The sequence below is a fragment of the Podarcis filfolensis genome (assembly GCF_964270895.1).
Source record: "Podarcis filfolensis genome assembly, chromosome: 2".
NCBI classification, from domain to species: domain Eukaryota; kingdom Metazoa; phylum Chordata; class Lepidosauria; order Squamata; family Lacertidae; genus Podarcis; species Podarcis filfolensis.
The window spans coordinates 44,370,624-44,395,709 of NC_139605.1; the positions used below are offsets into that span (position 1 = coordinate 44,370,624).

The 25,086-nt window shown below is 42.8% G+C and overlaps 1 protein-coding gene and 1 long non-coding RNA gene across 4 annotated transcripts in view; both read left to right on the forward strand.

The window, feature by feature from the left end:
* BICD2 (BICD cargo adaptor 2) overlaps positions 1-25,086 on the forward strand; it is an 85,039-nt gene that overhangs the window by 6,233 nt on the left and 53,720 nt on the right. The window lies entirely within an intron of this gene.
* The window catches only part of LOC310757698, a 36,026-nt gene that overhangs the window by 4,780 nt on the left and 6,160 nt on the right, over positions 1-25,086 (forward strand). Inside the window, exon 2 of the long non-coding RNA XR_014545426.1 lies at positions 24,161-25,053. This is a non-coding gene — a long non-coding RNA (uncharacterized lncRNA). The remainder of the gene's footprint in view (positions 1-24,160; positions 25,054-25,086) is intronic.

Sequence of the window (25,086 nt, forward strand, 5' to 3'; positions counted from 1 at the left end):
AAAATATATCACTTGCCCAATAATAAGTGTTGGAAATGTAAGGAAAATGAAGGTACATTCTTTCACCTTTGGTGGACGTGCCCAAAGATTAAGGCTTTCTGGGAATTGATATATAATGAAATGAAAAAGGTATTTAAATATACCTTCCTGAAGAAACCAGAGGCCTTTCTCCTGGGCATGGTCGGCCAATTGGTGCCAAAGAAGGACAGAACTTTTTTTATGTATGCTACAACAGCAGCAAGAATCCTTATTGCGAAGTATTGGAAGACGCAAGATCTACCCACCTTGGAAGAATGGCAGATGAAGGTGATGGACTATATGGAATTGGCGGAAATGACTGGCAGGATCCGCGACCAGGGAGAAGAGTTGGTGGAAGAAAATTGGAAGAAATTTAAAGACTATCTGCAGAAACACTGTAAAATTAATGAATGTTAAAATGATGCAGGATTGAAATGAGATGGTTTTAGTAACAAAATTAAAAGAATATGCAAAAAAGGATTGATAATTAGATAAAATATGATGTTTAATATGTTAAGATTTATAATTAAGATAAAAACAAAGAGGGAAAGGATTTGCTGAATTAACTATGTGAACTGGAATACAAAAAAGGGAGGTGTGAGGAGGTCAGGAAACGAGTAATTGAAATATAAGACATGAAAAATTTGATTTGTTTTTAATTGTTTTTTCCCCCCACATATTTTGTATTTCTGTATTTTGTATCTTTTTTCTTTGTCTTTTTTATTTTTATTTTCTTATATTGTAATTTTCTTTGTTTGTAAAATCTCAATAAACATCTTTAAAAAAAAAAAGGATGGGAATCCCCACCCCAACTCCAGCAGTCAGTGACTATAGTATGCTGACTGAATGTTGAGGGAGGAAAAACAGAAAACCCAGTGAGAGGAGGAATAGAGAATTGTAGATGAGGGCCTGGCTGACTAGCACAGTGAACAGGAGCACTCCACGCTGCAACACTTTGGTGCTCTCATCCACTTGCATAATAATGCTTATGCTGAAATTATAGAATCATAGAATCATAGAGTTGGAAGAGACCACAAGGGCCATCGAGTCCAACCCCCTGCCAAGCAGGAAACACCATCAGAGCACTCCTGACATATGGTTGTCAAGCCTCTGCTTAAAGACCTCCAAAGAAGGAGACTCCACCACACTCCTTGGCAGCAAATTCCACTGTCGAACAGCTCTTACTGTCAGGAAGTTCTTCCTAATGTTTAGGTGGAATCTTCTTTCTTGTAGTTCGGATCCATTGCTCCGTGTCCGCTTCTCTGGAGCAGCAGAAAACAACCTTTCTCCCTCCTCTATGTAACATCCTTTTATATATTTGAACATGGCTATCATATCACCCCTTAACCTCCTCTTCTCCAGGCTAAACATGCCCAGCTCCCTTAGCCATTCCTCATAAGGCATCGTTTCCAGGCCTTTGACCATTTTGGTTGCCCTCCTCTGGACACGTTCCAGTTTGTCAGTGTCCTTCTTGAACTGTGGTGCCCAGAACTGGACACAGTACTCCAGGTGAGGTCTGACCAGAGCAGAATACAGTGGCACTATTACTTCCCTTGATCTAGATGCTATACTCCTATTGATGCAGCCCAGAATTGCATTGGCTTTTTTAGCTGCCGCGTCACACTGTTGGCTCATGTCAAGTTTGTGGTCAACCAAGACTCCTAGATCCTTTTCACATGTACTGCTCTCAAGCCAGGTGTCACCCATCTTGTATTTGTGCCTCTCATTTTTTTTGCCCAAGTGCAATACTGTACATTTCTCCCTGTTAAAATTCCTCTTGTTTGTTTTGGCCCGGTTCTCTAATCTCTCAAGGTCGTTTTGAAGTGTGATCCTGTCCTCTGGGGTGTTAGCCACCCCTCCCAGTTTGGTGTCATCTGCAAATTTGATCAGGATGCCCTTGAGTCCATCATCCAAGTTGTTGATAAAGATGTTGAATAAGACCGGACCCAAGACAGAACCCTGTAGCACCCCACTACTCACTCTTCTCCAGGATGAAGAGGAACCATTGATGAGCACCCTTTGGGTTCGGTCATTCAGCCAGTTACAAATCCACTGAGTGGTAGCATAGTCAAGACCGCATTTTACCAGCTTCTTTACAAGAATATCATGGGGCACCTTGTCAAATGCCTTGCTGAAATCAAGGTAGGCTACATCCACTGCGTTCCCTTCATCTACCAGGCTTGTAATTCTGTCAAAAAACGAGATCAGGTTAGTCTGACATGACTTATTTTTCAGAAATCCATGCTGACTATTGGTGATCACAGCATTCCTTTCTAGGTGCTCATTGACCTTACTAGGGGTGGAAGGATCTGTCCATTCTGGTTGCCTCCATTTCTCATTTTTCCAGTCTTAAAATCAGTTCTCTTCATTTATTTATTTAAATTATTAGCTGCTCTTTTTTACAAAAGCAACTCAAAGCCACTTGCAACAATAATCAAATGACATTCAGGTTAAAAGCCAAATCAAATAAAACTGAAAAATCTAAAACACGTTCATATTTTTAGAAGGCAGGATTGAAACATCCCACCCACTAAAAGACGCCATGGATAGTTAATAGCCAAAGGCCTGTTGGGAAACAAAGTATGTTTGCGTGATGCCTAAAAGTATGTAAGAATGGTACCAGGTGAGCCTCTATGGGGAGAGTATTCCACAAGTGGGGAGACTGTAAATACCCATTCTTGTGTTGTCTCCCTCCAGAACTCGTATGGAGGGGGCACACGAAGAACAGCCTAGATTCTGGTCAGGGTTGGTGAGGAGGTCTTTGAAGTCTTGGGCTCCTGAGCTGCATAAGGCTTTATAGTTAAAACCAGTACGTTGAATTGGGCTCAGAAACTCATTGGTAGCCAGTGCAATCTGGCCAAGATTGGTGTTTTGTGCTCTGACTATCTTCGTCTCAGTGAACAACCTGGCCACTGAATTCTGGGCCAACTGTAGTTTACAAAGAATCTTCAAAGGCAGCCCCACATATAACTCATTTCAGTAATTTAACCTAGAGGTTACCAGAGTGTTGACAACAGAAGCTAGGCTATCCTTGTCCAGAAAGGAGCCAGAGTTGATGAAAAGCCTGCCATGCCACTTAAGACTCAAGCAACAGTGATGGATCCAGAAGTCCTCCCATGTATCTGCTCTTTCAGAAGTAGTGTATCACATCAAGAACAGGCCACCACCCATCCATCTGGTCTAGGGAACCAGACACTAACAGTGTCTCAGTTTCATCTGGATTGAGTGAGCTTCAGTATATTGACACACATCCATTTCATTACCAAAGCAAGACATTGGTCCAGCTCATCCACTGCCACTCCTGTAGACGTAAAGGAGAAGCAGAGCTGTGCATCATCAGCATATTGTTTACTATGTACTCAAAGACTTCAGATGATCCCAACCAGCAGTTTCATGTAGATGTTAAACAACAACACATGTTCTTTAAATTAATATTTTCATTTTTGTGCATGCTTTCCTTTCATATATGCATTTTTGTAAACCTTGGTTGGAGAACTTCATCACAAAATATGACTTGAGTATAGAAGGATAGCTGTGTTTCAGAAAGAGGGAATTTGATAGATTTGGCTTTAAATGTGTACTTAATCAAATTCCTCCTCTATTCCTTGTCCTCATGTTATTTTGTGGTTGAAAGGTAGGTCTGTACAGTGGTACCTCCGGTTACAAACTTAATTCGTTCCAGAGGTCCATTCTTAACCTGAAACCGTTCTTAACATGAGGCACGCTTTCACTAATGGGGCCTCCCGCTGCCGCTGTGCGACTTCCGCTCGCATCCCGGAGCAAAGTTCACAACCAGGAGCATATACTTCCGGGTTAGCGGAGCTTGTTACCCGAAGCGTTCATAAGTAGGACGGTACGTAACCTGGGGTTCCACTGTAATGTAATTTCTCTTTCTTTCTTTGACACTCTTATTTGCCTCTGCTTTACATCCTGAAATTTTATGTGCCCTCATCCAGTTATTAGTAGAGATGCAAACATCCTGTGAAAATGTGTATTATTTCCTCTGAGGAAGAAAGTATGTAACTAGAACTTGTACAGTCATCACGTTGTTCTCTGAGAGCCAGCATGGTGTAGTGGTTCAGAGCAGTGGACTCGTAATCTGAGGAACCAGGTTTGCGTCTCCGCTCCTCCACATGCAGCTGCTGGGTGACCTTGGGCCAGTCACACTTCTTTGAAGTCTCTCAGCCCCACTCACCTCACAGAGTGTTTGTTGTGGGGGAGGAAGGGAAAGGAGAATGTTAGCCGCTTTGAGACTCGCGAAGGGGAATGAAAGGCGGGATATCAAATCCAAACTCCCCCTCCTCTTCTTCTTCTTCTTCTTCTTCTTCTTCTTCTTCTTCTTCTTCTTCTTCTTCCTCTTCCTCTTCCCTTTGTGCAGGGTAAAAAATATCTGCAGCTAGTGACTTAACTAGATCCATGTGCACATTCCCGACATTAGGTTTAACGGAATCTATACCCTATCTTAGAAACTTTTGACAGCACAGACCATCTGTTTTGCCATGTGCATGCTGGGCTAGGTTTGCATGCAAAAACATGTTTGGTGCAGAAGCTTGCTACAGTGCATGAAGATCTGTAAATGACGTCCATCACTTCCATGGAGGAATGATAAAGTGTGAAATGCTCCCAGCTAGCTTTTAGGTGAATCACCTTACTTCCAGAGCCGTTCATGAGATAAGATAATTCTGTGCTTATCCTCATCTGATCTTTGTAGAAGGACTGCCCCTATTTCCACACAAAGAATGTCTCTCTCACTTGTGGAAATGTATTCTTCAATTGATGTGGTTTCTCATTTTTCTCCCTTAAAGGGATTCTGCTTTAGATTCAGGAATTCTTTGCTTACCTCATCTTATAATTAGCAGCAGTGCAAATATTGTGTGAAACAAAACATAACATTTGCAGGAAAAATGTCAGGTGTGGATTTGCTATCTAATAAGATTTGACTCATTTGCCATATTGATTTGTTGGATAGCCAGATCCAAATTCTGTGCTTGAAATGCCCCCAACCCATTTTCTGTGAATGTAAATTGCAAAACAGGATAACAAGTAGGCATTTGCAATAAATGTTGAACTACATTGGCAGAGAGCAAGGAAGAAAGAAGATGTATTTGGGGGGGGGGGAGCAGTTAGGGCCGGCAGTGGAGTTGGGAGCACTGGAGAGGTTCTGCGAGACCCAAGTGCTATTTTTCCTGATAAGTGAACATTTGTCCTAGCCTCTTCTGTTCTTGATTCTTTGGGTGGGATTCCACTAAGTTGTTGCGTGCATGGTGTGAGGTCCACTCATGCAACCCTAAGTCTGCTCTGGCTGGTTGGTGGAACCTCCAGAACAAGTTTAGGGGCACACAGTGGGGAGAGGGAGGGGGGAAGTTTTGTTGCATGAGTGGAACCTCGTTCTGCGCTTACTAGAGCTATGTGGTACTCCCCTCTTTAGCCCGTGCCTTGTTGGTACAACCATGAAAGTTAGTAACACTAAGAGCAACCAAGTAAATCCAGGATTTAGCTGCACCTTTTAACCTTTGCTTTTGGTTGGAGGGAAAAAAGCATCCAGGCCAGTGTGAGATAGCTACATACAAAACAGGGTTACTTCTCTGAGGTTTTGCAAGAGTCAACTTTGACTTGAAAGAGGGATTGTATGCAGAGCCTAATCATCTGCAGTCTTGACAATTCATTTGGTGGTGACTGGGGGCAGCAAAGGCTTACAATCCCCGACTTCAAAAGAGGTTATCTCCTTTGCCTAGGGCTTTGATCTGTATTAAGTGATGTCTGCAAGATTTATAGCTTGCTGAAAACTGAAACTGAAACTGGTTCCTCCTGTTTGGAACTGCTTTCTGATTAGCCAATGGTGAGGCAGGTGGATGTAATCCTCATGATTTGATTCCTTAGCGCTCACAGACCTGATAATACTTTGAATTATTTATTTCTATAATACAAGGGATATGCAATAGTAAGACATACATATATATGAGATTGAATGGTTGGCTTAAAAGATGAGGCTAAAGCCTTTTAAAGCTTTTGCAGAAATGACCTATTGCTAATTCAAAACCCACATTCCTCTTTACATTTGAGGTGGTTATTGGGAAAGGGCGAGGATAAAGAGCTCATCGTGGCTAAATATTTTTAGGTTTGCTGATTTTAGTGTGGGGGCGCGGTGGGGAGAGAATAAGCCATTTTCATTCCAGCTGGCCGCATAGCAAAGAACTTCATGTTCAGCAAAATGATGTGATAAAAAGCTTTCTTAAGTTAAGGAAAGTACAAATTTGTTTTTTAATGCTCTGCTGTGTAACAAACATGTGAGACCAAATACCTCTGGTGTAGAAAGCAACCCCTTTTAAGGAAAATGATTCTAGACTAGCTCAATAGTTTACTAAAAGCCAAAGTCTTGGTTCATGTGTTGGGCAGGAAATCCAGGTAGCTCCCCTTAAGCTTTGATCATGTCCAAAGGGTCTTAAGTGGTGTATGGTGACTGTGGAAGGGGACTAGCTGGTGGTGGCACCCCAACTTGCAATGTTGCCTCATGCTGTGTTAGGCATTAGTGCCTAGATTGGAGTGTTTGGTGCCATGCCAATAGTTGTCCCCTCCCTCCCTGGCCCAGCTTTTATCTTTTTTAACCAACAGTAAATTTGTTGGTTCTGTTTTAGATCTTATTTAATGCTGGCGCTGTTTTTCTGTTGCTGATGTTCCACTGGATTGTATTTTATGTGAATCATGTTAATCTTAGTTTGTTCCTAGAATTTATTTGCAAGCTGTTTTTGAAAATCTTTAAAATTGTAAGGCAGGGTTGTATTTTATTGCAAGCACATGCTGAATGTGGCATGGGGCCCAATCCACCAGGGATTTTGTTTGTTTCAGCTCTTGAAAAGCTGTTGTTTATTCCATTTAGGGCACAATCTAATTCTCCTGAGCAAACCTGTGGGCTGGATCTGTCAGTCTCCTCCTCTTCTGTATGAAGTGCCTGCCTCATTTTGGCAAACAAATAAAAATATTTCTGTGTCCCTCCCCCCCCCCCCAATAATAAAGAACAGTAGAGAGGCTGAGGCAAACTGATACGTTTTTATTTTCTAAAAACTTTGTTTACAATAGAAGGAGCTGATTTGCTTCACGTACAGTATTCCAGTTTTTCTTGCGCAGGATGTCTAGAAGAACCAGTTAGCCTGCATATTGTGGACATTTTCTTTTATTTATGCACAGGTAGCATTCTCTTAGGCTGCAATCTTATACCCACTTATCTGGAGCTAAGCTGTATTGAATTCAGTTAGACTTATCTTCTGAGTATATAGGATTCTGCAGTTAAATGTGTAAAATAAGAATGTTTTTGGTCTTTCTCTGCCCCCATCCACTTTGCCCTTTTACTCTACATACAGTGGGGTCAGTTGCTCAGAGCCTGGACTGGATGATGGAGAGTCGCCAAGAAGCAGAATGGTTTCTTGGAAGAGAATTGTTATTGCAACCTGAGCAAAACCAAGAAGAAATATCAAGAAGCCCCAAATAATTTTGCAGATGACCTGAAACTGAGCTTTAAGACCCAACTTTTTTACCCATCCCCAATGTGTTGGGATCCTCTCACCAGCATCTGCACAACTTGCCCTAGATCCTCTGCTCATTTTTTTGATATGACCCACCTAATTGGAGACTGGAAAACTGTGTTGTCTGAAACAACTTTGTGTCTTAAAGTGACTATGCCTTTAATATTTATTGAACACATTTATACCAAGGTGCTAGACATTACAATAAAGCAATCCAATGCAAAACAAAAAATGGAGTATGCAATTAATACGATCCAGTAAAAGCAACCTATGACAATTACTGTAAAGTAACTGGGAATCATTCAACTGGATTTGGAGGCCATGGAAAGTTTAAATAATTAGATGATGTTTTGAAGAGCAATTAGAAGCTCATTACAGTACGTGTCTGCTGTCTTTTAGTGGGAAGTTTATTTCATAGGCTGGGGACCACCATGTGAAAGGCCATCCACCCCAGTTACCTCTGCAGGTGTAGATTATCTGGAATAACACTTTCTCCCATATAGACCTTCCTGTACGTGTAAGATTTTCAGGGGAAGACCCCATTAGTTGTGCCACGGCTTGCAGAGGTTCGTTTTGTGGCAGCTTGGAGGACAGCCTTCTCCATGTCCATGTTGGCCCGCAGTCTGTAGAGGGAACTCATCTCCGAAATACACCAAGCACCAGCTGTGGTGAGCTTCCATTTGCTCTTTAAAGCGTATCTATTCACTCACTATTTACTCCTCATTTACCTGATCAGTACACAAAGCCTTAAAACCTTGTCCTGGGTGCAGATTGGCACCCAGGCCAGTGCCAACCTTTGCTTTCAGGCATATCACACAATAGCTGAATTTCCCTGAAAGCCTGTATTTGAAGGCTGACATTTTTGTGAGCTGAAGCCATGTGATGTGAAAATAGCCTCCTTCTGAGCAGTGGGCGGCAAGGAGCAGCTGGGGGCGGGGTGCAGTGAATAGCTTCACCATTTTCTGTTCCCATTCTACTGTATGTGAGGTTATGACTAATCGGTTACACTGCAGGGGCATAAGGAGACTTCCAGTGGGTGATTCATTCTCCAGGCATTTGTCTGGGCTCTCTCTCTCTCTCTCTCTCTCTGTTTTTCTCTCTCTGTTTTTCTCTGCCTCTCCACTTCTGGCAGAATGCAGAGATGTATTTGTTCAGAGTCGGTAGCTGAGCAACAGGGAAGAATATAGCATGGATTTGGAATATGATCTATGAAAACTTTAACACAAGGAAGGGACACAAATAAACTTTGGCATCTAAGTAATTCTCACAGCGAAGAACAAAAAAGAAAGAATTAGACTCTGACTGGATCCTTGGTAGCGAGAAACTGCCGATCTTGCAAGAAATAAACAGGCTGATGTGGGAGGAGAATTCCACCCCACCCCCAGGACATTATTCCTGCCAGCTATTTTGTTTTTATTTATTTATTGCAGAATTTTTTATTTTTATTTTTTGCCATAGGCTGATTCATTGAATTTGAACTTTGCTATTAGGAAAGTGGGGCAGGGGAGAATAAAATGATGTCTACGCTTCCTTGGGGCATAATTAAATCAATACGCCCATGCTAGTTGTGGCAGCTTGCTGTATGAGATTATAATTCTTTATCGGGGGGGGGGGAAATGTTTAAAAATAGAAAATAAAATAAAATGCATTGTTAGATAATGGCTGGGCAAGTGTTCTAGGGGAAAGTTTCCATGTAATCGTGTATATGCTGTATTAAACGAGCCCTTCCTTTACCTTCATGTTGCATTGGTATAAACAAGAACAGTCGTACCTTGGAAGTCAAACTGAATCTTTTCCTGAAGTCCGTTCGACTTCCATAACGTTCGCAAACCAAATTGCGGCCTCTGATTGGCTGCAGGAAGCTCTTGCAGCCAATCAGAAGCCGCGGAATCCCCGTCAGATGTTCAGGTTCCGAACGGAATCTCCGTCAGATGTTCGGGTTCTTTGAGTTCCAGGGCATTTGACAACCAAAGTACGACTTTTATATTTTTACTGCAGTTTTCTGAATAACTAGAATAAGCAAAGTTCACTTAGCTGAAGTGAATTTTTATCTTAAAAAATGGTTGTATAATCTGAGGCAGGGGTGGAACAATCCCTCTATAGGCCTTAGGATTCTCCCCAGACTATGCCCGCCACCCTTCCAAGCGATTTTCATTGCTTTGCTGGGTGGAATGTGTCCTTCAACTTTGACAATGCCTCTTGCTTGCTTCAACGGAGGTTACAAAGATGTGTGTGCACCTTCCGCTTTTGTATGGCTGGGATGTAGCTTCCTGTACAAAAGGTGGGAATCACATCCTCTGCTCTGGCCGCTCTTGAGGTGTTGCCTATAAAGGAATGCAGCCCTTGGACTGAGGAGAGGTTCCCTGCCTTTGTGGAGATCTGGCTGCAGAATACTTGCAGGCATAATGTACCTGTGCTTGTTTACTGAGTTCCCTGAGACTTGCTCCCTAGTCAGTAAGTTCAGGATTGCAGCCATACTCCCATTTTCTGCTTGTGTGTTCCTGGTGGATTATGCAAACTGTTTGAACCAGTAGATAGGAACATAGGAAGCTGCCTTATACGGAGTCAGACTCTTAGCTCAGTTCTGTCTACTCTGACTGGCAGCAGTTCTCCAGGATTTCAGGCAGGGGTCTCTGCCTTCCCCAGGTAAAGGTAAAGGGACCCCTGGCCATAGGTCCAGTCATGACCGACTCTGGGGTTGCGACGCTCATCTCGCTTTACTGGCTGAGGGAGCCGGCGTACAGCTTCCAGGTCATGTGGCCAGCATGACTGAGCTGCTTCTGGCGAACCAGAGCAGTGCACGGAAACGCCGTTTACCTTCCTGCCGGAGCGGTACCTATTTATCTACTTGCAGTTTGACGTGCTTTCAAACTGCTAGGTTGGCAGGAGCAGAGACCGAGCAACGGGCGCTCATCCCATCGCGGGGATTCAAACCGACGACCTTCTGATCAGCAAGTCCTAGGCTCTGTGGTTTAACCCACAGCGCCACCCGCGTCCCCTGCCTTCCCTACCTGGAGATTAAACCCGAGATCTTCTGCATACAAGACAGATGCTGTGCATTGAACTACATGGCCCTTTGCTGATGCTGGAGTGGCTCTTGGCAAACAATAGTAGATGTTACCTGCACTGTGGTGTTATATCCTCTGGCGGCTATGAAATGCCTTAATATATTGTCGACTGATATATGTATGCTTTAACAATGGTTTTGTTTTAATATGTTGTTGTTTTTATGCCCTTGGGCTCAACAAAGAAACTTAATTAACTTGGAGGCTATATAATAATAATTAACCACCGTTATGTAACTGGCAGTGGCAGCAACTGACAAGCCTGTGCCTGAAAGAGTTTGCAGTCTTAGGGTTAGAGTGGCGGTGAAGGACTGAACATATTTGGAAAGGAAGAATGTGAGCACAAGCCGAGACATTGGGAATAGAGAACCTGCACACCCACACACCCACCCATCCCGCAGATGTAAGACTCCCAACCCCAGTCTAGGGGTGATTTTCTAGACCTGCTACACTGTTCCATCCCTACAGAACAGCCATACTGCAAGAAAGCCTTAGAATTTCAGGAAATATAGGTGGCATTAGATGCTCAGGAAAGAGGAAGTCTAGCATGTGGCTCTTGGGGGATTGACGAGCCCTCAGTGTGGCCCTTTGAACCTGAAAAATGGTCAGCCGCCTCTGATGTTAACAAGGGGTTAGCTTGCAATAGTGCAGTTTGTAAGCAGTGGAAACTGGGATAGGACTAATGTTTCAAAGCTGAGTGTGAACTCTGGCTAAACCTTTGGTATAGATGGGAACATCAGTGCAGGCAGTGTGGCTCTCACCTCCCACAGAATTCAAAAGAAGAAGGAAAAAAGGCATTGTGCTCCAATTACTCACAAAATCAGAGACTTAATGGGAGCACAGACTCTGAAATCTAATGACTTGGATGGATAGATTTTGGCAAATGCAGTATTCTGCCCCAGCAGTATGCTGGAGCACGATTTTTGCATTCACTAAGCAAGATCACCATGCTTTCATCTGTTTTTCACAAAATGCTGCTTTATTTTTCAGGATCAGCTTTAGTCTGCTGTTAAAGCAGAAGCTGGTTCGTCGTTTGGCCCTCCCCATGTTTCCCCTCTGCATTTCAAATCATTTAATTTATGGACAGGAAATAGGAACTTCTGGTTCATACACACAGCTGGTTTAAATAAATCTCAAACCAAAGGGAACATGTGGAACTTCCCCACCCCCAGATTGTATCCAAGGGATTTCTACAAAACTTAGATCAGAACTTGTGCAGTTCCAATGGAGTGTTTGTTAAGACTACAAACTTTCAGCTTGTCAAAATGACCAAATAAAGGGCTTCTAAATCAATACAATGTCCTGAATTTAATCTGAATCTGTTGTTTTTATACAATTACAATATGCTAGCGAAAGAGAACATAACCATAATCCACAGTGATATGGTATGCAAATATTTTTGGACGTTTTAAATATTATTTTATTTTTGATTGTATTCATTGTATTTTTCATTGCTTCAGCATTTTGGCGTTTGCCACTCTGAACCTCTTTGGGTGGAAGATAACTTTTTATAATAATAATAATAGATCAAACAGGGTATTCTTAAGCCTTAAAATGGGGTTACTTAATTAAGCAGCCCCCTTATGCTGGCAGGATTGTAAGGGGTGAGGAACATATTGGCTTATGTGGTAGGGATGTAACTATGTACACAAGTTCTAGAAGCAAGTTGTAATGGAAATTGGTATTATTGTTGGCATGCAGGTCACCCTAGATGCTAAGCCATGTATCTTATACCTTTTTGTTTCTGCCAGTGAAGTCTTACTTTTCAACAATTCTATATCTGTTGTTGCTGCTCATCTTGTGATCTCTCAGGGGGGAAAGACGCACCTTGTTATCTATGGATCTATGGTTTTAAAAATTCATGTTCATTGCCATTTCTGAAAACTGACTCATAAAATACGTGCTGCCAGGGGTGTTGCGGACCCCTCCAACTTTGCTTCTGCTTGGGAGCCAAACAGTCTCATGGTCATCAAATTCACACTAAATATGAGTTTATTTTGCAACAGTCATGAATATTTGGTATGTTTGGTACAGATACGAACCACTATGTAAATTATTTTATGCCAGTCATTTTTTAATGCTTTCTATGCTTATTCGGCTTATTATTTTATTATCTTGTGATTTTATTTTTTCTGTTTTTATGACTGCTTTTAAGTACAGATAGGGTGAACCTACAGCATCAGCAGCTGGCCACAATCAACCTTTGGGAATGTTTTTCTCTATTAGAGCTTTTAAAGGAAAGGCTGGTTCTGTGATGTTTTTATTGTAACAAGCTGTACGTGATTTTTTTTGGTATATATTTTAATTCTAATGCTTAATTTATTAAAGTTAAAAAACAAAAAAACAGCCAAGGGTTTTTTTTTTCCTTAGTAAAAATTGCCCCATTAAGTACCAGCTCAATCTCAGAATAAGGCCTGGAAACAATTGCATGGGCATGATAACAGGGCCTTAGTGGCATGGCAAGACTTACAAGTTTCTCATAGCTGCGCATAGAGAGTAGTTTTGCATATAAAGAGCTCCAAGGATCAGTCCAAAGACAAACAAGGAATTCTGGACAGGCCACAAGAGGAACAAACCAAAACCAAAACCTAGCAGCCCCAAATCAGTTTGATAATCCACATATTCTTTTCCTTGAAGTACATCTCTGGTATGTTTCCCAAGCAACACAAGGGACATCAGGGATCAGAAATGGCCCATGCAGTTTAGAATCCTGGAGGCAAAGAAGGCTGTGAGAGTCCCTGTGTCCTGGCAGCTACTGTTTATTTGCATTTAAATCATGCACGTCTTCCAAGGTGGGGGAGTGTTACCATTCCCATATTGCAGATATGGGACTGAGGCAGAGCTCATGGCTGTGATGAGGTCTGACCAGCAGATTGCCTGTTTCAGAGCTTATACTCTTAGGCATTGCCCTGGTCCTCAACTCAATAAGCTTCATGTTAGGAACTACATATTGGCAATACATGATCCTGAAAGGTATCACGGGCTTCAGAGGTTGTTTTACTGACTTATCAAAGGAGTGCAGTTTGTATTTCAGTAGGCAGTCATTTAACAACCACACTAGAGATGTAATAGTTCCTTTCTGTAAATGTGTTGTTGTTTTTTAATGTTATGTTTCTGGGGTTGAGACCATAGCTCATAGCTGGAGCTCAGAGTTTGCATTCAAGAATTCCAAGGTTCAGCCACTGGCATCTCCAGTTAGGAAGTAGGGATTGATTGGAAATATGACTGCTAGGCAAGGTAGGCAGCACTGGCCTAGATAGACAAATATGCCTGAGTTTGGACAATTGCACCCAAGCTTTCCAGTCTGAGATATAAATGAGCTTTGTTACCCACACATACATATCTCCTTCTGTCCTCTCTTTGTGGGAGTTAGTCATTATAGTCAGAAGTCTCCAATTAGCCATAGTTTCCCATTTTGTCTGAATTAGGAAACTGTGGTTAGCAGGTTTGGAACAGGCCAGGCTGATGGTTTTAAGATTCTGGCTTGTTCTGAATCTGTTAACCATAGTTTCCTAGTTCAGACAAATGAAAAGCTGCAGTTAATTGGAGAATTGTTGGTTTAATTACTGCATGACACACAGAGAAGAGGCTGCATGTGACGGCACAAAGCTGTGGTTCCTATCTTGGCTTATTAAGTCAAGATGTGATTGTCCAAACCAGGCCATTGTCTGACCTGTTATAAGGCAGCTGACTCTGTTCCAGAACATCGGATTGGGCAATGCTGTGTGTATCAGCCGGGCAGAAACACTTAATGTGGCCTCCTCTGAATTGTCGCTCTTGGTAACTACATTCTTAAGCAAGGAAGTGTCTTGATTCATATAAACCAGGACACATGCCCAGTTCACTGGGAACAGAGGGCTAGATTCTAATGTTCTCTATCAGTGTTTACATACTTTTGCTATGAAATCAATGACTGTGCAAAGGATGTTCTTTCCCCTCATTAAATTTGCAAGAGTGCAAATTAGAGGAAAGTGATTTTGGTGCATGCACGGCTCAGTTCTGGGGTTTAATCTGAGATTTCAGCCTGTTCACTGAGCTTTGTTCAGAGATTATAATATTTAGAGTGATGGAATACGCAAGGAGAGGCGTGTGTGCTTGGCAGTTGTGAGAGCCCTCGTTCAGAGCAGAACATGAATCAAGAATTGCATAAACTGTGCTCCCTAATTCCCTAAACCAAAGTCTATTAGATCAGCTCTGGTGTGTGGAAATTCCTCCCCCATACCCGCTTTGCATCTGAGGAACAGTGCAGGCAATTAAACCCTGAGTGGATGGGCTTAGCTAATTTAATGTGACCTTGATGTGAACTACATTAAGAAATCTCTTTTGAGCACTACATGAAACCTAATCATTTTAAAAGCATCTGTCCCCGTGACACACAACTGGAAGAGGATGCCACTTTAAATTCTATGGGATGCTGCTGGGGCACATGATTATACAAATTACTGGGAATGTTACAGCTGGGGAAATAACTGCTTATTTGTTTGGGATTGTTGTTTTGTTGCTGTTTTGGCAAAATTCCTAGGATTGTGAGCTCACCCGTTAGATGTGGATTCGCATTGAATTTTCTTTTGTCTTTAGCACATTATGTGTGGGTGGGGCTGGGGGAATGATAATGCAAACCATAACAGTTTGTATGTAAGAGAGTTACTTTGTATTTTGAAACCACCACCCCCTGCATAATTACATTTCATAGGGCTGTAAATTAGCGTTTTTTGTAGCCTTTGGGGGAGGATGCATAAGAATAAAATCCCTTTGGAGAGGGGCAGTGTAAAAGCAAATAGTATTTGGCAGTTTTTATCCAAATTTCAAGGGGAATCAACCTACTGGTGACTTTCAGTTAATTTTAAAGTAATAATTGAATACTTCTTACTATTGAGAGCGGAATGGAACAAAGATAATATATTGAAGGTTCAGAAGAATGCAGAATGTATGTTTTTTAATGCAGTTTCCTGTGTCTGCATGGGAACATTCAGTCACTGCACTTACACTTTTGCTTACCATTAAAAAAATGCTGTTTCCGCCTGTTTTTCAGAGGGGCAAAGCAGCTATCATTGATGCTATCATTGGGCTTGGGATATTTCACTGCCATTGATGACCAAGCTAGACATTATGCAAGAGATCCATGATCAGGATCTCCTGTGAATTGTGTTCGTACTACTAATTAGGAGATCCAAGTTGTTGGTTTGAAGACCGGAGAAGTGCAAATATTTGAGCCTCCCCCACCCCTTTCTCAATCCAAACTAAATGTGTTGGCTCTAAGTGGAGAAAACTTAAAGGTACAAAGCTAAGTGAGGCTGCTAATGAGAGAGAGAGAGAGAGAGAGAGAGAGAGAGAGAGAGAGAGAGAGAGAGATCAATAATTCCTTGTAACATCACAGATTCCCTGTAACACATGGGTAGGTAAACTAAGGCCCGGGGGCCGGATCTGGCCCAGTTGCCTTCTAAATCCTAAAAAGCGTGTTTTTACATGAGTAGAATGTGTCCTTTTATTTAAAATGCATCTTTGGGTTATTTGTGTGGCATCCCCCCCCAAAAAAAATATAGTCTGGCCTCCCACAAGGTCTGAGGGACAGTGGACTGGCCCCCTGCTGAAAATGTTTGCTGACCCCTGCTGTAGCATGTCTAGTTTGGCCTAGGCAGTGGCGTAGCGTGGGGGTGCAGGGGGGCCCGGCCGCACCGGGCGCAACATCTGGGGGTTAGGGCAAATCCACGGGTTAGGGGGCGCAAATCCACGGGTTAGGGGGCGCAAATTACTTGCCTTGCCCCGGGTGCTGACAACCCACGCTACGCCACTGGGCCTCGGGACGTAACTCCCATTACAGTGGGCTGATGCTAAGAGGGAGAGTCCATAGCTGTTCTTACATTGTTCTCCTATTTAAGGGGGGGGGGAATATGTAACTGTGTAATCTTTGGGTGATGAAGCAATCTGCCACATGGAATTTAGACAATAATGTAATTGTGCTAATAAGCTTTCCAGCTGCTTGTGTTAACCCAAACATAGTTAGCTGTATACATTCTTTGTATCTTCCCACACGTAATTAGCTGAATAAAAATAGCTGGGGAGTATGTGATAATGGTAGGAGATAGAAGAGCTGAATCTGCCTGCAGGGAAAGTGTTTCCATTCATTGTAAGGCAGCCTTGCAAATTAGGCTGCCGTCCAAATCCTGCTTACCTGGGAGTAAGCCCCGCTGAACTTGAATTTGCTTCCGTATATGCTTAGGAGTGCAGTCTTAGTCTACAGTAATCACTGGCTTCAGATATTTGCATTCTTGCATTTAACATGTGGCCTAGCAGAAAGAAGAACAGCCATCTTTCCTTGCATATAGAAATCTGGAGATGATTCTCTCTGGCCACAGGTGAGCTGCTTTTTGCACACCTGTTCTTCGTCTGATGCGTTTCCATATTTGCATTGCTGTTTGGTGCCATCAGTGAAGTAATAGAAGGCAGGTCCCTGTCCTTAGGAACATATCATCTAAAATTCAGTGTGGGGGAGAGAGGAGGAAACAGGGAAGTTAGTTTAAGCTTTGTGTTATCAGAGGGTGTGGGAACTAAGGGGTCTTGTGCCAAAGGCTTCATGGAAGAGATGGATTTTGAGGAGGTGTGGCATCCCTTAGGAGGTCTAAAAGGCAAACAAGAAAAGCGAGAGGGGGATATAAAAGCAGAAAAGGAAGACAGAATTATTGTGCTACCTTAAATTCTACTTGAACATGACACCTGTAATTGAAACCCTTACATTACTACTCATAAGTATGTTAAGGAGTGTAAGTCTAAACATGGAAAAATACTGATTTGTGGGTTTTGCTTCTCACTGGGGATCCCTACAGTTCAATGATTCTGTGATTCTATGAAGTAATAGTTGATGTTTACATGTTATGAAATGCCTCCCTGACCTTGCATTGTCTCTTATTTATTTGAGGAAAAACTATAAAAGATTGGGAATATTCCTCCTAGCCATTCTTATTATTCTGAACAGTGTTTGGTCTTGTCCATATGTTCACGTCAGTAACAATTAATCACCTTGAAATGTTCACAAGGATCTCCAAAAGGGTTGTCTGTGGATAGGATTTGTGGGTTGCTACGAAACTCTGAGGGTGATGAAAGGTTGTGTGTGTGGCCACTGTTGGTGCTTCTGCAAGTTGCGAAACTAGCCTACAGCCATTGACCAACAGAAAATCATTAGACTCTGCAACTACATACATATAAACACCACGTTTCCCTGCTATTCCTAACTGGCAGGTTGACAAATCCTAAATTGTCTGTTATGTGAGATTTGTAGTGAAATGGAAGAATTGTACAACATTTAATTGTCTTGCAAAATATTCTATAGCAGTCTTGCAAGTTTGGCTAGAAAAGATACTAGCCTGCAAGGGAGACGCAGAGATCCAAATAGAGACCATTGTCTGTGGCGCCACACCCCTTTTACTTGTATTTCTTTTTGATTCAGATTTGTCATGGCCAGTGGCTAGTACAATAAAGTTATTTGGATTGGGTTGGATACTAGCCTGCAATCAATTTTACTAGACTGCTTGTCCATACATAGAGATACAAGTCATTTGCAGTACATAAGTAGTCCACTCTCCTCCAGTTTGCTTTCTTGGAGCTACTTCTTGTAAAATGTCAAAAGGTAAAGGACCCCTCTGGATGGTTAAGTCCAGTCAAAGGCGACTATGGGGTGTGGCGATCATCTCGCTCTCAGGCCATTAGAGCCAGCATTTGTCCGCACACAGCTTTCCGGGTCATGTGGCCAGCATGACTAAACCGCTTCTGGCGTAACAGGACACCGTGATGGAAGACAGAGCACACGGAAACGCTGTTTACCTTACTGCCACAGCAGTACCTATTTATCTACTTGCACTGGTATGCTTTCGAACTGCTAGGTTGGCAGGAGCTGGGTCAGAGCAACGGGAGCTTCACCCCATTGCGTGGATTTGAACTGCTGACCTTCCGATCAGCAAGCCCAAGATGCTCAGTGGTTTGGACCACAGCGCCACCCGCTCCCCGCACTTCTTGTAACAGGTATGCAGGTGGGTGGCTATAAAACAAACCTGTTTCAGAGTGTGCTTAATTGGCTCAGTGAGAAACCCACATATAAAACAAATTGTGTACTGCTTGCTTTGTATTTGCAGAAGCATCTAGGGTAGTTCTTTTTGCAATTGTTTTTGCTTTGTTTAACCTTGCATGGCCAGATGCTCTGAGATACAAATGGATTATAACTGATCTGAACAAAATGTGACTTCGTTTTTCTTTTTCTTTTTAACACTGGCAGTAAGTCTGTTAGCATAAAAATTGGTCTGGTGCTGCCTCTGACCTTCCCATTGTTGTGACTTGCAGAAATGTAGCGAAGTATTTGTTCCTTTTCTTTCTTTCTTTTCCTGCCAGTGTGCTGGACTGCAGCTGGAGTCTGTGTCGTAGAATCTCCTTGTCCTCTAGTATGTCTCTGGCAAAGCTGTCATAATAGAATATGGGGTTCTTAGCATTTCTGAAATTGCAAGGATGGAGAAGATGCATTGACCCTTCAGCCTCGTCTGCTTATTTTGCTGTAGAGTAGTTCTTTATCCCTATTGTTTCACACCATTTCGGTCATATGCATCCCTCCCCCACCCCAGCCACATGAAGTCATGGGATACTGTTAAGTCTTGCATTGTGTTTTAAGTGTACTTCATAAAGGAATGCCCTTTTCCACATTCTGTTTCCATTGTTCCTTCTTGCAATGGGGGTCAGCCACTGCCTGTGGCGGCTCACTCTCATTCCCTTTTGCCTCTGGCTTCAAGACTTGCTGAGTGGAGCCACGCTGTCTTAGTTTTGTCATTGCTTTTGTGGGTACTGTACATAATGTTAGCTTTTGTTTGTCAGATACGGGCCTTGCACTTCAGTAAGCACTGAAAGCTTCCATTCACTCAAAGGCATGGAGGCAATCCAGTGTTTGGGTGATTTCCCTCCCCCCACTGCATTATAGCACTGCTGAAAGGAGTTAGAGAGCTTTCCATTTGGTGGCGAAGCTTGCCTGAAGAGGCCCAAAGCTAATTGTTTGTCTGTTTAACGAAGACTCCCTCTTTGTTAGCAGCAATCAAAATTCTGAAGCCTTCCCGTTGTTGTAAGGTAGCTTGGCCTTCCTGTACGCACATTGCGAACTGCCCTGATAACACTGGACCGACCAGGATAGTAATAATCGAAATTGTACGTCATTTTTATGGCGTCATTCCGAGGCTGTTGCAGAAATGCTCCGGTGCTTCTGTGGCTTTAAAGACACGATCTGCAAATTGATGGGAATAGTTGGAAGGGAGGCAATGTTGTGAGGCAATGTCTTCGCTTGTGAGGTGAAACAGAAATGTGTTTATTGCAAATGAAAGACTTTCCCTTCTCGACACCATTCCAAGACGTTATTGGTGCACAGTGCACTAAAAAAAAATGGGCTGTCATTGTATCTGTGATTACTGTAATAACTCTTGTGGTACCTATAGCTTTCCCCCCTCAAATTCCATCTCTGAATTCAGAGTTCCACTCTTCTGCAGGCACAAAGCAATGTTTCCACATAATAGAATTTCCCCTAGTTGTCTGCTTTCAGTCTCCATTTTATATTTTTCTGCTGCCTTTTGGGGATCTACAGCTGTGATTTGTTCCTCATTGCGATTTGGCACCCCTAGAGCCTTTGAAAGGGGGGTGGCTGTGTATAAATGTATTTCTGTTGTTACACTTTGCATGGAAAAAAGTGACTTCGTTTTGTTCCTCACGCTTGAGGAACAATGGGTCTTGACTTAAAAGTGCTGCAGAATCCTTTATGGTTTGCCTTCAAAAGACACACGTATTGGCCTGAAGTGTGTTTTCTCCCCACACTATATAGAGAACAAGTTAAGTTCAGATGTATACTCGGGAAGCTGCCCTTTCCCCCATTGGATCTACCAGATCATCTCACTCACTGTTGTGTGTCTCTTCTGAGGCAAATACAGTGGTACCTCAGGTTACAGATGCTTCAGGTTACAGACTCCACTAACCCAGAAATGGTACCTCGGGTTACAGATGCTTCAGGTTACAGACTCCACTAACCCAGAAATAGTACCTCGGGTTAAGAACTTTGCTTCAGGATGAGAACAGAAATCGTGCTCAGGCGGTGCAGCAGCAGTGAGAGGCCCCATTAGCTAAAGTGGTACCTCAGGTTAAGAACAGTTTCAGGTTAAGAACGGACCTCCAGAACGAATTAAGTTCTTAACCCGAGGTACCACTGTACATTGCCAGCTTTGCTACTGAAATGATGGGATGGAACCTCCGGGGGCTTCACTCTACCACTGAGCGACGGCCCTGCCCTAAGGATTTTTTTCCTGCCCCTTCTCTGTGTTACTAGTGGGCACTGGCTGTGGTGATGTGGCAAATCTTGCTGCGTGACGACTCTGGTTCACGCAGATGAGTGTTGCTATAGTTGCAAGGGTGGATCTCGTAATGAGAAAAGCCAGCATGTGAGAAGAACTTTCAGCTAGCCACTTATCTGATGCAAAATGAGAATTTATCCTTGATATACTCCCAGTGAGCTGGGTTCAAGAGTTTGACTTGCCAGTAGGCCACTTAATGGGCGGGGGGACACAGCTGCCAGTGTGGTTTAGCGGTTGGAGTGTTGGACTAGGGTCCAGGAGACCAGGGTTCAAACTCTCAGCTGTGCCATGAAGCTCCACTGGATGATGTTGGGCCAGTCACTGCCTGTCAGCATAATCTACCCCACAGGGTTGTTGTGGGGGTTATGTGAGGAGGAGGGGGAACCGTGTATACCATCTTGAACTCCTTGGAGAAAAAGATGGGATACAAATGCGATAAATGATTAGGACCTTTGCTCTCTGCAGAAGTGATTTTTTGTATATAGCTGGTCCTTTAGCTTAAGAGACTTTGCTCATATGTGTGTGTGCATGCATGTTGCCAAATATCAGTGTTGTTTCATGTCCCTAATTTTGAAGGTTTGTGTGGAAGTGGTGTTTTGGCCTGATAACAATGTCTTGCTGCTTACGGGTGGCCCCCAAGTGCAGCTGAGCATGCCCCAAAACAACACACACTGCTAAAGGGGCTATGTTAAAATTCAAGCGCAGCTACGAATTTGAAGCCACAGCTTCCGATTCAGCTTCCGTCTTTACAAGGCCCTAGAACAGAGATTTGATTCAAATCAGGTATTTTTCTGTTTGACGACAGCGTTTGCCACTGCGGTATGTGGAAATCCATTGTCTGCTGTCCCTTGCTTTTACTGAGTGAAAATCCTGCTATGTTTAGTTCCAGTAAGGCATCTGCTTTGTTTTGCTTTCTTTTCTCTTACACCTCAAGCCTCCAGCAGCCTGAGAGTTGTTCCCTGTACAATTTGACAACTTCTCCTCTCTCTCTTTCTCTCTCTCTCTCTGTCTTCTCCCCCCACTTTCCCCTTGATTTGCATGCTGATGAATGAGTGGTTTGTGCCTGAAGTGAAATGGGGATGTATATGCAAAACAGCCAGCAGCTGTTCCTAAAGAATCCGAGTTTATTTTCCTCTCTGTGGTGTGTGTCTCCTTGCCTTGTGGACAAGGACTCCATGCTGAATGAGAAATTCAAGTTCTGATAGCAAGAGAGCCTTTATGGATATAGTTCACTTGGTTACTCTTCTTTCCTGGCTCTGTAGTTTAGCCAGCACACAAAGATTCACTGGATAATAGCTCTTCATTGTTGCTGCTGCCTGCCAGCTTCTGTTGCAATTAAGGGGTAATCTTTTCTAAATGGTGCTAAATTAAGCTTAAATCCCTCTCTCATGCCACATTAAGAGGATGAATCCCTGGTTTTCTAAAAAGAGCTTATTGTTTCGGACAGTGACCAATCCAGTAGTCCCAACAGTGGTCTTCAATAACTTGTGGTAGAATTCTCAAAACACACACACACACACACATTCAAGGAAGAATTGCATAGGCAATCAAAATACTCCACTATCACAAGATAAATATCTCATTTGTCTCTTGTTTTCAAACTTGGGGGAAGGGAGATTCTACACAATGATTAACTTGCTATTTAGAATAATAAACTTATTTTCTTGGGTGACATAGATGTGAGCTTCTGTGTAATACATGCCTCATCACATCTAATTTTAACCAAGGGGTTCATTTATCTCATTGTAAAGGTTGATGACTTGTAGCGTTTGCTGTGGATAGTGTCCTTGGGTGGTATTTAGGTAAGTTTTACTCAGAGTAGACTCATTGAAACTAATGATTGTAACTAAATTAGGTCCAGGAATTTCAGGTTTGCTCTGAGCAAAGCTTAGTTGAATATCACGAATTCTTGCCATCTGGCTCAAAGCTCATCTGCCCACCCCTCTTGGTCAGTCTGCTGGAATCCACTCCCTCTTACCTGTGGATGAGTGATAATGGTGGTGGTGATCGGGTCTTGGTCAACCCTAAGTTGGCCTGCCAATCTACTTACTTTTCCTAATGGCACATACAGTGGTAAATGGGAGAGCGGTTACATTATTTCTAACCTTGTTGGTTAGAAATAAAGCTGCTAGTGTACAATTTCTGTGCACTTTGATTTGTTCTAATGGATATGACACACAAGCAGCTAATCTCAACCGAGGCTAATAATATTTTATTTGAACGCATTTTGACAGGTTCCGAAAGAAGGCCACTGGACTACTGTTCCTAATGCAAGTCTGAAGGCCCCTGCGATTCAAGTATTGCAGAGTTAATGTTGCTAATGTTTGAGCCAGAACTGTTTTAGGATGGGCTCCAGTTGGTAGCAGAAACAGCCTTTCCAAACTGCTGAGCATTCATCAAGGGTAGTTAATGTGGTACCCTCCAGTTGTTGTACTACAATTCCCATCATCCCTAACCACTGACCATGCTGCCTGAGGCTGTGGGGAGTTGTAGTGCAAAACCTGCAGGCCGCCATGTTGGCTATCCTAGGTATACACGAATGAGATCATTGTACTGAGCATAAATGGAGGGACGCTTGGAAAAGTGCCCCATTGGCAATGTGAGGGTGCTATGAAAGGATCGGCTTACAGAGTACTTGTAATGCAGATCCAGGGAGCGTTGCTTAGTCTCAACAGACTTTGTGATATTGTTATGTAGCCAAATCAGATTGGAAATTGTGATAGCATCCTTTTCAATGCACGGTCTTTGATTTATTGTGATCTCTTTCCAGATATGAGAAGTCCTGGTTTTCAAAAAACAACAACAACAAAAAAACCCCAGCAAAACACACACACACACACACACACACACACACACACACACACACTTGTGCCACATCAGCTGCCAGTTTGGTGGAGCACAGCCAGAACAAATTTTAATTGAGAGGGGAATATTTCAACAACACCCGGCATCAACACATACTACTCTCCTACAGACAAGGGAGAACATTGGCTCAGCTTTGCTACTACAAAGCAAAATACGGTTAATGCTGGGAAACGAGGCGCAATTACTATGGAAAAGGGGCATGGGCATAGCCAGGATTTATTTTAGAGGGGAGGCAGGCTTTATGTGTATGAGGGGGGTGGGCAGAACCAAGAGATCTGTGATGCTTTTGGTCAGTTAGCTAAGTATTTATTTTAATTACTTGATTCAGGGGGGCAGCTGTCCCCTTGACACCCCCCCACAACTACACCCATGAAAAGGGGAGAAGGATGGTGGATGGGATGCATCTCTGAGATTGGCTTCCAAGTTGCAGAATGTAGTTTACAGGGAGCTGTCTTTATGGCTATACAAGCCAAAAGTATTGGATACTGACACAGAAACTCTCCGGCGTCTGGATTATGAATGGACACTCAGCATTCAGATATAGATGATATCAAGCTGTCTTTTGGTCTTAATTTTTAGCATTCACGAGTTATGCAGCTATACCTCGATAACACTTACTGTCTGGCCTAACTGGAAAATAAAATGCTTTCTGAGAAGGTGGCAGGAGGTGTCTTGGAATCAATAACCCCCGGGCTGCGTTCGTGTGTGTGTGTGCAATCGGTCTAGTGCTCCTATAGTCAATTAAAACAAAATAGACACAGGCTTTTTATTAGATGTGCAGACCAGCAGGCAATGAGGTCCTTGGCTGAATGCTGGGGGTCCTGGGTAAATTTAATTATAAGAAGTTTTCAATTAGTTGCTGCCATCTGTGACAAAAACCTAGTTGAACTGCTTGTAGCTGGAGATAATACATTAGCAATCTCTCACCAATATGCTCTGCGGCCCATTCTGAAGAACGGACTTGAAAGGCTGGCGTGCCAACAACTATGCATCAGATTTAGGTCACGGTTGCAGTAGGGCAGCATGTTGTTAAGTAGCTTAGGCAAAAAAGGTAGCTTTTGATTTACAACTGTTTATAAAAACATGGGCTAATACTGCTGAGCAAGACGTACAGAAGCAAACTAATGAGCATGGACATTGTTTAACTTTCTTTTATTTCCCTAGAACAGCATCACTCTGCTTTAGTGCTGCCTGCCTGCAATAATGGAAAATTCTTGCGTTGTTTTTTTTTTAAAAAAGATATTTATTAAGATT